The following is a 10,000-nucleotide window of genomic DNA, read 5'->3' as shown; positions in this document are numbered from 1 at the left end:
TGCTGGGTAGACCTGTTGCCCTCGGCCGGCCTTTGGACGTGGCGGCCTAATGCTGGGTAGACCTGTTGCCCTCGGCCGGCCTTTGGACGTGGCGGCCGAATGCTGGGTAGACCTGTTGCCCTCGGCCGGCAGTGTTACCGGCCGGCCTAATGCTGGGTAGACCTGTTGCCCTCGGCCCGCCGTGTTACCGGCCAGCCGAATGCTGGGTAGACCTGTTGCCCTCGGCCGGCCTTTGTACGTGGTGGCCGAATGCTGGGTAGACCTGTTGCCCTCGGCCGGCCTTTGGACGTGGCGGCCTAATGCTGGGTAGACCTGTTGCCCTCGGCCGGCCTTTGGACGTGGCGGCCTAATGCTGGGTAGACCTGTTGCCCTCGGCCGGCCTTTGTACCTGACGGCCGAATGCTGGGTAGACCTGTTGCCCTCGGCCGGCCTTTGTACCTGACGGCCGAATGCTGGGTAGACCTGTTGCCCTCTGCCGGCCGTCTTTCCGGCTGGCCTAATGCTGGGTAGACCTGTTGCCCTCGGCCGGCCCTGGTACCGGCCGGCATAATGCTGGGTAGACCTGTTGCCCTCGGCCGGTCTTTGTCTCTGGCCACCCGCGGCGTGGTAGTCCTGTTACCGTCGGCCGGCCTTGCAGCCCGGCCGCCGCGCGATGGCGCCCCGTCTCTTCCATCGGACGCGCGGCCCCCTTGTCGTCTCTGCAGCGGCGAGCACGCCTTCGGCGGTCGGCCTGCACGTCCGGCATGACCGCGGGCACTGGCAGCCCAGCAGGCAGCCCTGCTCTCGCGTCTTCTTCCCCCCGGCGAAAGGCGGGGCGTGAAGGCGGGCGACTTTCGGTCCCAGCCGTGCCCAGGTGTCCCTGCCGGCTCCGTGCGCCAGCATCCACTGGCGAGCTCCGCCGGCCTCTTCCCCAGCCGCGGCCCCTGTCCGCTCCGCCGTCATGGTGCCGGCACCCCACTTCCCCAAGCGCTCCCCGACAGGAGCAGGCAGCGTTGTCGCGCCCCCTCCCCGTGCTCGAATGGACCGCGGCCCTGCTCCGGGCTTCATTTCTGCAGCGCGCTCGCTCGCTCGCTCGCTCGCGCGCTCCCTCCCTCCCCCCCCCCTCCCCCCTCCCCCCGGCCGCCCACCCGCCGCGCTGCCGCCCTGCCGCAGGCTTGAGCGGCGCCGGGGCGGAGGAGGAAGGAACGCCACCAAAGCAAAAGGCTCCGAGAAAGCTGAACAGAGAGCTTCTTTGACCAGGGACAGACGGCGCCAATCATCCCGCCGCCATCCCTGCTTGTGCACCAGGCTCTCCGCCTGCCGACCTCGGCATCAGCCTCCCGCCGCCGCCGTGTAAACTGCCCGGTGGGACCGTGGGCGGGGGCAGGAAGAGGCTGAAAGTGCTGCCAGGGAGGCTGATGGCGGAGGGCGGGGTCGCCCCCAACCGACAATGGGCAGGGCCCGAGGCAGTCTGAAAGCGCTGCCAGGGAGGCTGATGGCGGAGGGCGGGGTCGCCCCCAACCGACAATGGGCAGGGCCCGAGGCAGTCTGAAAGCGCTGCCAGGGAGGCTGAGGGCGGGGGGCGGGGCGCCCCCAACCGACAATGGGCAGGGCCCGAGGCAGTCTGAAAGCGCTGCCAGGGAGGCTGAGGGCGGGGGGCGGGGCGCCCCCAGCCGACAATGGGCAGGGGCCCGAGAGAGTCTGAAAGCGCTGCCAGGGAGGCTGACGGCGGGGGGCAGGGCGCCCCCAGCCGACAATGGGCAGGGGCGGGGAAAGTCTGAAAGCGCTGCATGGGAGGTTGATGGCGGAGGGCGGGCTCGCCCCCAGCGTTAATGGGTGGCTGCGGAAGACGGGGCAGGGACAGGGAGAGGGCAGGCGGCTTCGTGCCGGCCCCGGGCGCCTCGACAGCGAGCCCTCACGGCCCCCCAAACCCGCGCCGAGGCCCCAAGAGCTCTGCAGACCTTCCGCGGAAGAACCGGCCCGAAAGCGGCCACCCGCTTGCCGACGGCGGCGCCGGTCGCCTCGATGCAGCCGCCTCCGTGGGGCGGGAAGGGGCAGGGCGAGTTGTGCCAGGGCGCGGCGGCTTTGGGCCGAGTTTCGCTGCACGTACGTGCTTCCCCTGGCTGTGCTGCGGCCCGTGAGGTTCTGTTTTGTGGTGGGGGGGGGCTCTGTAGGTAGGGTCTCTGGGGGACGGGGGAGGAGGCGTGGGGTAGGGAGGACGCCGTTTGGGGGGGTCAGTGTGTCAGCAGGGCGAGAACCGGGCACAGGCCCTCCGTCAGCTCGGCTGTGGGCCCAAAGGGATCACAAATAAGATTTGGCAAGAGTTTTGTTTTCCGGAAAAGATTTTCTTTCCGAGTAAATAGAAGAGGCAATCATTCAAAAAAGGCAAAGAGGAAATGAAACAAATCAAATCAAATCAAAACAAAACAAAACAAAACGAAATAAAATAAAATAATAAAATGAAATGAAAAGAAATGAAATGAAATGAAATGATGAAATAAAATGTTGTCGAAAATATGTCTTGGTCTTGAAATCGATTCTGCCGGGCGGGGCAAGGCTGCTGGAGCACTTGGGCTCCGGAGCGTTAAGAGGCTGTGGGGTTTCCCCGGCTCCGAGATGGTACAAGGATGCCTCGTCTACCCGGATCCGCGAAACGTGGCCCGTCCCGCGGCGGCCAGGTCGACGCGGCTCCGGGGCCGGTGGCGTGGGACCGCCGTCGCCGGCGAAGGCGCAGCGGCGGCGGCCGTGGCCGCGACGACCAGGTCTACACGACTCCGGGAAACTTGGCCGGTCCCGCGGCGGCCAGGTCTACTGGGCTCCGGGATGGGCGGCCGCCGTGGCCGCGGCGACCAGGTCTACCCGCCTCCGGGACCGGCGGCGTGGGTCCGCCGTCGAGGGCGAGGGCGCTGCGACGGCCGCGGCGACCGGGTCTACCTAGCTCCGGTGCGACCCGGGCTGCGTGCAGCATGGCGAAGGTAGACCTGTGGTCCGCATCACGGCGTGGGCAGACCTGGTGTCCGCAGCATGGAGCGGGTAGACATGTTGTCCGCCGCATGGAGTGGGTAGACCTGTTGTCCGCGTAATGGAGTAGTTAGACCTGGTGTCCGCAGCTTGGAGTGGGTAGACCTGTTGTCCGCAGCAAGCCGTGGGTAGACCTGGTGTCCGCAGCATGACCTGGGTAGACCTGGTGTCCGCAGCTTGGTAGACCTGTTGCCCGTTTCATGGCTGGGTAGACCTGGTGTCCGCAGCAAGCCGTGGGTAGACCTGGTGTCCGCAGCTTGGTAGACCTGTTGCCCGTTTCATGGCTGGGTAGACCTGTTGTCCGCAGCATTGAGTTGGTAGACCTGGTGTCCGCAGCATGCCCTGGGTAGACCTGGTGTCCGCAGCTTGGTAGACCTGTTGCCCGTTTCATGGCTGGGTAGACCTGTTGTCCGCAGCATTGAGTGGGTAGACCTGGTGTCCGCAGCATGCCCTGGGTAGACCTGGTGTCCGCAGCTTGGTAGACCTGTTGCCCGTTTCATGGCTGGGTAGACCTGGTGTCCGCAGCAAGCCGTGAGTAGACCTGTTGCCCGTTTCATGGCTGGGTAGACCTGGTGTCCGCAGCATGCCCTGGGTAGACCTGGTGTCCGCAGCTTGGTAGACCTGTTGCCCGTTTCATGGCTGGGTAGACCTGGTGTCCGCAGCAAGCCGTGGGTAGACCTGGTGTCCGCAGCTTGGTAGACCTGTTGCCCGTTTCATGGCTGGGTAGACCTGGTGTCCGCAGCAAGCCGTGAGTAGACCTGTTGCCCGTTTCATGGCTGGGTAGACCTGGTGTCCGCAGCATGCCCTGGGTAGACCTGGTGTCCGCAGCTTGGTAGACCTGTTGCCCGTTTCATGGCTGGGTAGACCTGTTGTCCGCAGCAAGCCGTGAGTAGACCTGTTGCCCGTTTCATGGCTGGGTAGACCTGTTGTCCGCAGCATGCCCTGGGTAGACCTGGTGTCCGCAGCTTGGTAGACCTGTTGCCCGTTTCATGGCTGGGTAGACCTGTTGTCCGCAGCATTGAGTGGGTAGACCTGTTGCCCGTTTCATGGCTGGGTAGACCTGGTGTCCGCAGCTTGGTAGACCTGTTGCCCGTTTCATGGCTGGGTAGACCTGGTGTCCGCAGCATTGAGTTGGTAGACCTGGTGTCCGCTACATACCCTGGGTAGACCTGGTGTCCGCAGCTTGGTAGACCTGTTGCCCGTTTCATGGCTGGGTAGACCTGGTGTCCGCAGCATTGAGTTGGTAGACCTGGTGTCCGCAGCATGCCCTGGGTAGACCTGTTGTCCGCAGCTTGGTAGACCTGTTGCCCGATTCATGGCTGGGTAGACCTGGTGTCCGCAGCAAGCCGTGAGTAGACCTGTTGCCCGTTTCATGGCTGGGTAGACCTGGTGTCCGCAGCATGCCCTGGGTAGACCTGTTGTCCGCAGCTTGGTAGACCTGTTGCCCGTTTCATGGCTGGGTAGACCTGTTGTCCGCAGCAAGCCGTGAGTAGACCTGTTGCCCGTTTCATGGCTGGGTAGACCTGGTGTCCGCAGCATGCCCTGGGTAGACCTGGTGTCCGCAGCTTGGTAGACCTCTTGCCCGTTTCATGGCTGGGTAGACCTGTTGTCCGCAGCAAGCCGTGGGTAGACCTGGTGTCCGCAGCATGCCCTGGGTAGACCTGGTGTCCGCAGCTTGGTAGACCTGTTGCCCGTTTCATGGCTGGGTAGACCTGGTGTCCGCAGCAAGCCGTGAGTAGACCTGTTGCCCGTTTCATGGCTGGGTAGACCTGGTGTCCGCAGCATGCCCTGGGTAGACCTGGTGTCCGCAGCTTGGTAGACCTGTTGCCCGTTTCATGGCTGGGTAGACCTGGTGTCCGCAGCAAGCCGTGAGTAGACCTGTTGCCCGTTTCATGGCTGGGTAGACCTGGTGTCCGCAGCATGCCCTGGGTAGACCTGGTGTCCGCAGCTTGGTAGACCTGTTGCCCGTTTCATGGCTGGGTAGACCTGGTGTCCGCAGCAAGCCGTGGGTAGACCTGGTGTCCGCAGCTTGGTAGACCTGTTGCCCGATTCATGCCTGGGTAGACCTGTTGTCCGCAGCAAGCCGTGGGTAGACCTGGTGTCCGCAGCTTGGTAGACCTGTTGCCCGATTCATGCCTGGGTAGACCTGTTGCCCGCAGCATTGAGTTGGTAGACCTGTTGCCCGTTTCATGGCTGGGTAGACCTGGTGTCCGCAGCATTGAGTTGGTAGACCTGGTGTCCGCAGCATGCCCTGGGTAGACCTGGTGTCCGCAGCTTGGTAGACCTGTTGCCCGTTTCATGGCTGGGTAGACCTGTTGTCCGCAGCATTGAGTTGGTAGACCTGGTGTCCGCAGCATGCCCTGGGTAGACCTGGTGTCCGCAGCTTGGTAGACCTGTTGCCCGTTTCATGGCTGGGTAGACCTGGTGTCCGCAGCTTGGTAGACCTGTTGCCTGTTTCATGGCTGGGTAGACCTGGTGTCCGCAGCAAGCCGTGAGTAGACCTGTTGCCCGTTTCATGGCTGGGTAGACCTGGTGTCCGCAGCATGCCCTGGGTAGACCTGGTGTCCGCAGCTTGGTAGACCTGTTGCCCGTTTCATGGCTGGGTAGACCTGTTGTCCGCTGCAAGCCGTGAGTAGACCTGTTGCCCGTTTCATGGCTGGGTAGACCTGGTGTCCGCAGCATTGAGTGGGTAGACCTGGTGTCCGCAGCTTGGTAGACCTGTTGCCCGTTTCATGGCTGGGTAGACCTGTTGTCCGCAGCATTGAGTGGGTAGACCTGTTGCCCGTTTCATGGCTGGGTAGACCTGTTGTCCGCAGCAAGCCGTGGGTAGACCTGGTGTCCGGAGCTTGGTAGACCTGTTGCCCGATTCATGCCTGGGTAGACCTGTTGTCCGCAGCAAGCCGTGGGTAGACCTGGTGTCCGCAGCATGCCCTGGGTAGACCTGTTGTCCGCAGCTTGGTAGACCTGTTGCCCGTTTCATGGCTGGGTAGACCTGTTGTCCGCAGCAAGCCGTGAGTAGACCTGTTGCCCGTTTCATGGCTGGGTAGACCTGGTGTCCGCAGCATGCCCTGGGTAGACCTGTTGTCCGCAGCTTGGTAGACCTGTTGCCCGTTTCATGGCTGGGTAGACCTGTTGTCCGCAGCAAGCCGTGGGTAGACCTGGTGTCCGCAGCATGCCCTGGGTAGACCTGGTGTCCGCAGCCTGGTAGACCTGTTGCCCGTTTCATGGCTGGGTAGACCTGGTGTCCGCAGCAAGCCGTGGGTAGACCTGGTGTCCGCAGCATGCCCTGGGTAGACCTGGTGTCCGCAGCTTGGTAGACCTGTTGCCCGTTTCATGGCTGGGTAGACCTGGTGTCCGCAGCAAGCCGTGAGTAGACCTGTTGCCCGTTTCATGGCTGGGTAGACCTGTTGTCCGCAGCATGCCCTGGGTAGACCTGTTGTCCGCAGCTTGGTAGACCTGTTGCCCGTTTCATGGCTGGGTAGGCCTGGTGTCCGCAGCATGCCCTGGGTAGACCTGGTGTCCGCAGCTTGGTAGACCTGTTGCCCGTTTCATGGCTGGGTAGACCTGGTGTCCGCAGCAAGCCGTGGGTAGACCTGGTGTCCGCAGCTTGGTAGACCTGTTGCCCGATTCATGCCTGGGTAGACCTGTTGTCCGCAGCAAGCCGTGGGTAGACCTGGTGTCCGCAGCTTGGTAGACCTGTTGCCCGTTTCATGGCTGGGTAGACCTGTTGTCCGCAGCATTGAGTTGGTAGACCTGTTGCCCGTTTCATGGCTGGGTAGACCTGGTGTCCGCAGCATTGAGTGAGTAGACCTGTTGCCCGTTTCATGGCTGGGTAGACCTGGTGTCCGCAGCTTGGTAGACCTGTTGCCCGTTTCATGGCTGGGTAGACCTGGTGTCCGCAGCATGCCCTGGGTAGACCTGGTGTCCGCAGCTTGGTAGACCTGTTGCCCGTTTCATGGCTGGGTAGACCTGGTGTCCGCAGCAAGCCGTGGGTAGACCTGGTGTCCGCAGCTTGGTAGACCTGTTGCCCGTTTCATGGCTGGGTAGACCTGTTGTCCGCAGCATTGAGTTGGTAGACCTGTTGTCCGCAGCAAGCCGTGGGTAGACCTGGTGTCCGCAGCATGCCCTGGGTAGACCTGGTGTCCGCAGCTTGGTAGACCTGTTGCCCGTTTCATGCCTGGGTAGACCTGTTGTCCGCAGCAAGCCGTGGGTAGACCTGGTGTCCGCAGCATGCCCTGGGTAGACCTGGTGTCCGCAGCTTGGTAGACCTGTTGCCCGTTTCATGGCTGGGTAGACCTGGTGTCCGCAGCAAGCCGTGAGTAGACCTGTTGCCCGTTTCATGGCTGGGTAGACCTGGTGTCCGCAGCATGCCCTGGGTAGACCTGGTGTCCGCAGCTTGGTAGACCTGTTGCCCGTTTCATGGCTGGGTAGACCTGGTGTCCGCAGCAAGCCGTGAGTAGACCTGTTGCCCGTTTCATGCCCTGGGTAGACCTGGTGTCCGCAGCATGCCCTGGGTAGACCTGGTGTCCGCAGCTTGGTAGACCTGTTGCCCGTTTCATGGCTGGGTAGACCTGTTGTCCGCAGCAAGCCGTGGGTAGACCTGGTGTCCGGAGCTTGGTAGACCTGTTGCCCGATTCATGCCTGGGTAGACCTGTTGTCCGCAGCATTGAGTGGGTAGACCTGGTGTCCGCAGCATGCCCTGGGTAGACCTGGTGTCCGCAGCTTGGTAGACCTGTTGCCCGTTTCATGGCTGGGTAGACCTGTTGTCCGCAGCAAGCCGTGAGTAGACCTGTTGCCCGTTTCATGGCTGGGTAGACCTGGTGTCCGCAGCATGCCCTGGGTAGACCTGGTGTCCGCAGCTTGGTAGACCTGTTGCCCGTTTCATGGCTGGGTAGACCTGTTGTCCGCAGCAAGCCGTGGGTAGACATGGTGTCCGGAGCTTGGTAGACCTGTTGCCCGATTCATGCCTGGGTAGACCTGTTGTCCGCAGCATTGAGTGGGTAGACCTGGTGTCCGCAGCATGCCCTGGGTAGACCTGTTGTCCGCAGCTTGGTAGACCTGTTGCCCGTTTCATGGCTGGGTAGACCTGTTGTCCGCAGCAAGCCGTGAGTAGACCTGTTGCCCGTTTCATGGCTGGGTAGACCTGTTGTCCGCAGCATGCCCTGGGTAGACCTGGTGTCCGCAGCTTGGTAGACCTGTTGCCCGTTTCATGGCTGGGTAGACCTGGTGTCCGCAGCAAGCCGTGGGTAGACCTGGTGTCCGCAGCATGCCCTGGGTAGACCTGGTGTCCGCAGCTTGGTAGACCTGTTGCCCGTTTCATGCCCTGGGTAGACCTGTTGTCCGCAGCTGGGTAGACCTGTTGTCCGCAGCAAGCCGTGGGTAGACCTGGTGTCCGCAGCATGCCCTGGGTAGACCTGGTGTCCGCAGCTTGGTAGACCTGTTGCCCGTTTCATGGCTGGGTAGACCTGTTGTCCGCAGCAAGCCGTCGGTAGACCTGTTGCCCGTTTCATGGCTGGTAGACCTGTTGTCCGCCGCCGGCCTGGAAGTACTCCAAGGGGTCGCTGTTTCTCGCTGCCTCCGGCTATGTCATCGTAGAAGGCGGCGTGCGCCACTGCGCCCCCTCGGTCACGTACATCGGTTCTCTTTCCGGCCTCCGCCGCTTCGGGCCCATCTGTCCGTATTATGGGAACGAGGTGACGGGCCGTATCCCCACAGGCTGTTGCTGTGCCTGTGTCCGTGGCGGAGAAGGGCGGACGCGCGTGCGGTCGCCAGGGCCAGAAGAACACCGCCGATGTCGGGGCGAGTCGCGTGGCTTCGTCCGGCTTCCCGTCTTACCCAGTTCGACTGGGACAGGTTAGCCCAGAGAGAGAGACCGATGCGATCCGAGAGCCGCTCCCCGGCCCAGGCGAGGCTGCGTGCTCAGTCGGGGGAGAAGCGAGAAAGCCCCCAGAGAGACCGATGCGATCCGAGAGCCGCTCCCCGGCCCAGGCCGAGGCTGCGTGTTCAGTCCGGGGGAGAAGCGAGAAAGCCCCCAGAGAGAGCGATGCGATCCGAGAGCCACCGCGCTCCCCCGGCCCAGGCGAGGCTGCGTTGTTCCAGGCGGGGGAGAAGCGAGAAAAAGGCCCAGAGAGAGGGCGAGAAAGCCGCGAGTGTGTCCCGCTCCGGCCCGGCTGCTGCCGGTTTCGTGACAACGGGGAGCCGGGCGCCTGCTCGCTCCCCCGGGGATGGTGGCGGGCGAGGCGGCGGCGCCTCGCCCCTTTTCTGCCCGGCCTTAAGCCGGGGCCCCGCCCGCTCGCCGGGTGCGGCATTTCTTCGGCTGTCGGTCCCGGTGCACGCTGGTGGCCGGCAGCCGGGGCTGGATTTCTGTGGGGCCGGCCCGGGGTTGTGTTGAGCCTGCCCGGGCTTTCCCTGGCCCCCCTCCCCGAGAGCCCCCCGGGCGTGGCTCGCTTGGCCGAGGTTGGCTGCGCCTCGTTTCCCGCTCCCGACCTGTGTTGCCAGAGTTGTGTCCGTATCGAAAGGGCAGCGGGGGACATGCAGTGGGGCGTGTGGCCTCGCCTCTCGGCTTCGCTTGCTTGCCTGCGAAGGGGGGCTCGGTGACGGGAGTGTCCGGCCCTGCCGTGTGTTGTTGAAGTCGTCCCCCTTCCTCGGCCCTAAGCCGGGGACCCGCGTGTAGCGGGCAGAATTTTTCCGGGGCGGCGGTCGGCCGCGGTGGCCGGCCGTGTCCCCCCCCCCAGGACGGACCCCGCAACCCAACAGAGAGCGAGCGAGCGAGTGAGCCCCCGAGAGTGTGTCGTGGGCGGGGCGGCGGCGCCTCGCCCTTTCTCGGTATCGGCCGGGCGCGATCGAGGCACCGTGCCGGGGCGGCCCGTGGTGTCTGGCCTGCCCCGGCTGCCGTGGTTGCCGTTGCCGGCGGGGGCTGGGTTTTGCGAGCGGCTCCGTTCTTTTTTATTAAAGCGTGCCGGTGTGCGGGGCAGTGTGGGGGTGCCCGCCCGGCCTCCGT

The sequence above is a fragment of the Sturnus vulgaris genome, unplaced genomic scaffold (assembly GCF_052056855.1).
Source record: "Sturnus vulgaris isolate bStuVul1 unplaced genomic scaffold, bStuVul1.hap1 Scaffold_183, whole genome shotgun sequence".
Taxonomy (NCBI): domain Eukaryota; kingdom Metazoa; phylum Chordata; class Aves; order Passeriformes; family Sturnidae; genus Sturnus; species Sturnus vulgaris.
This window is presented reverse-complemented; position numbering follows the sequence as displayed.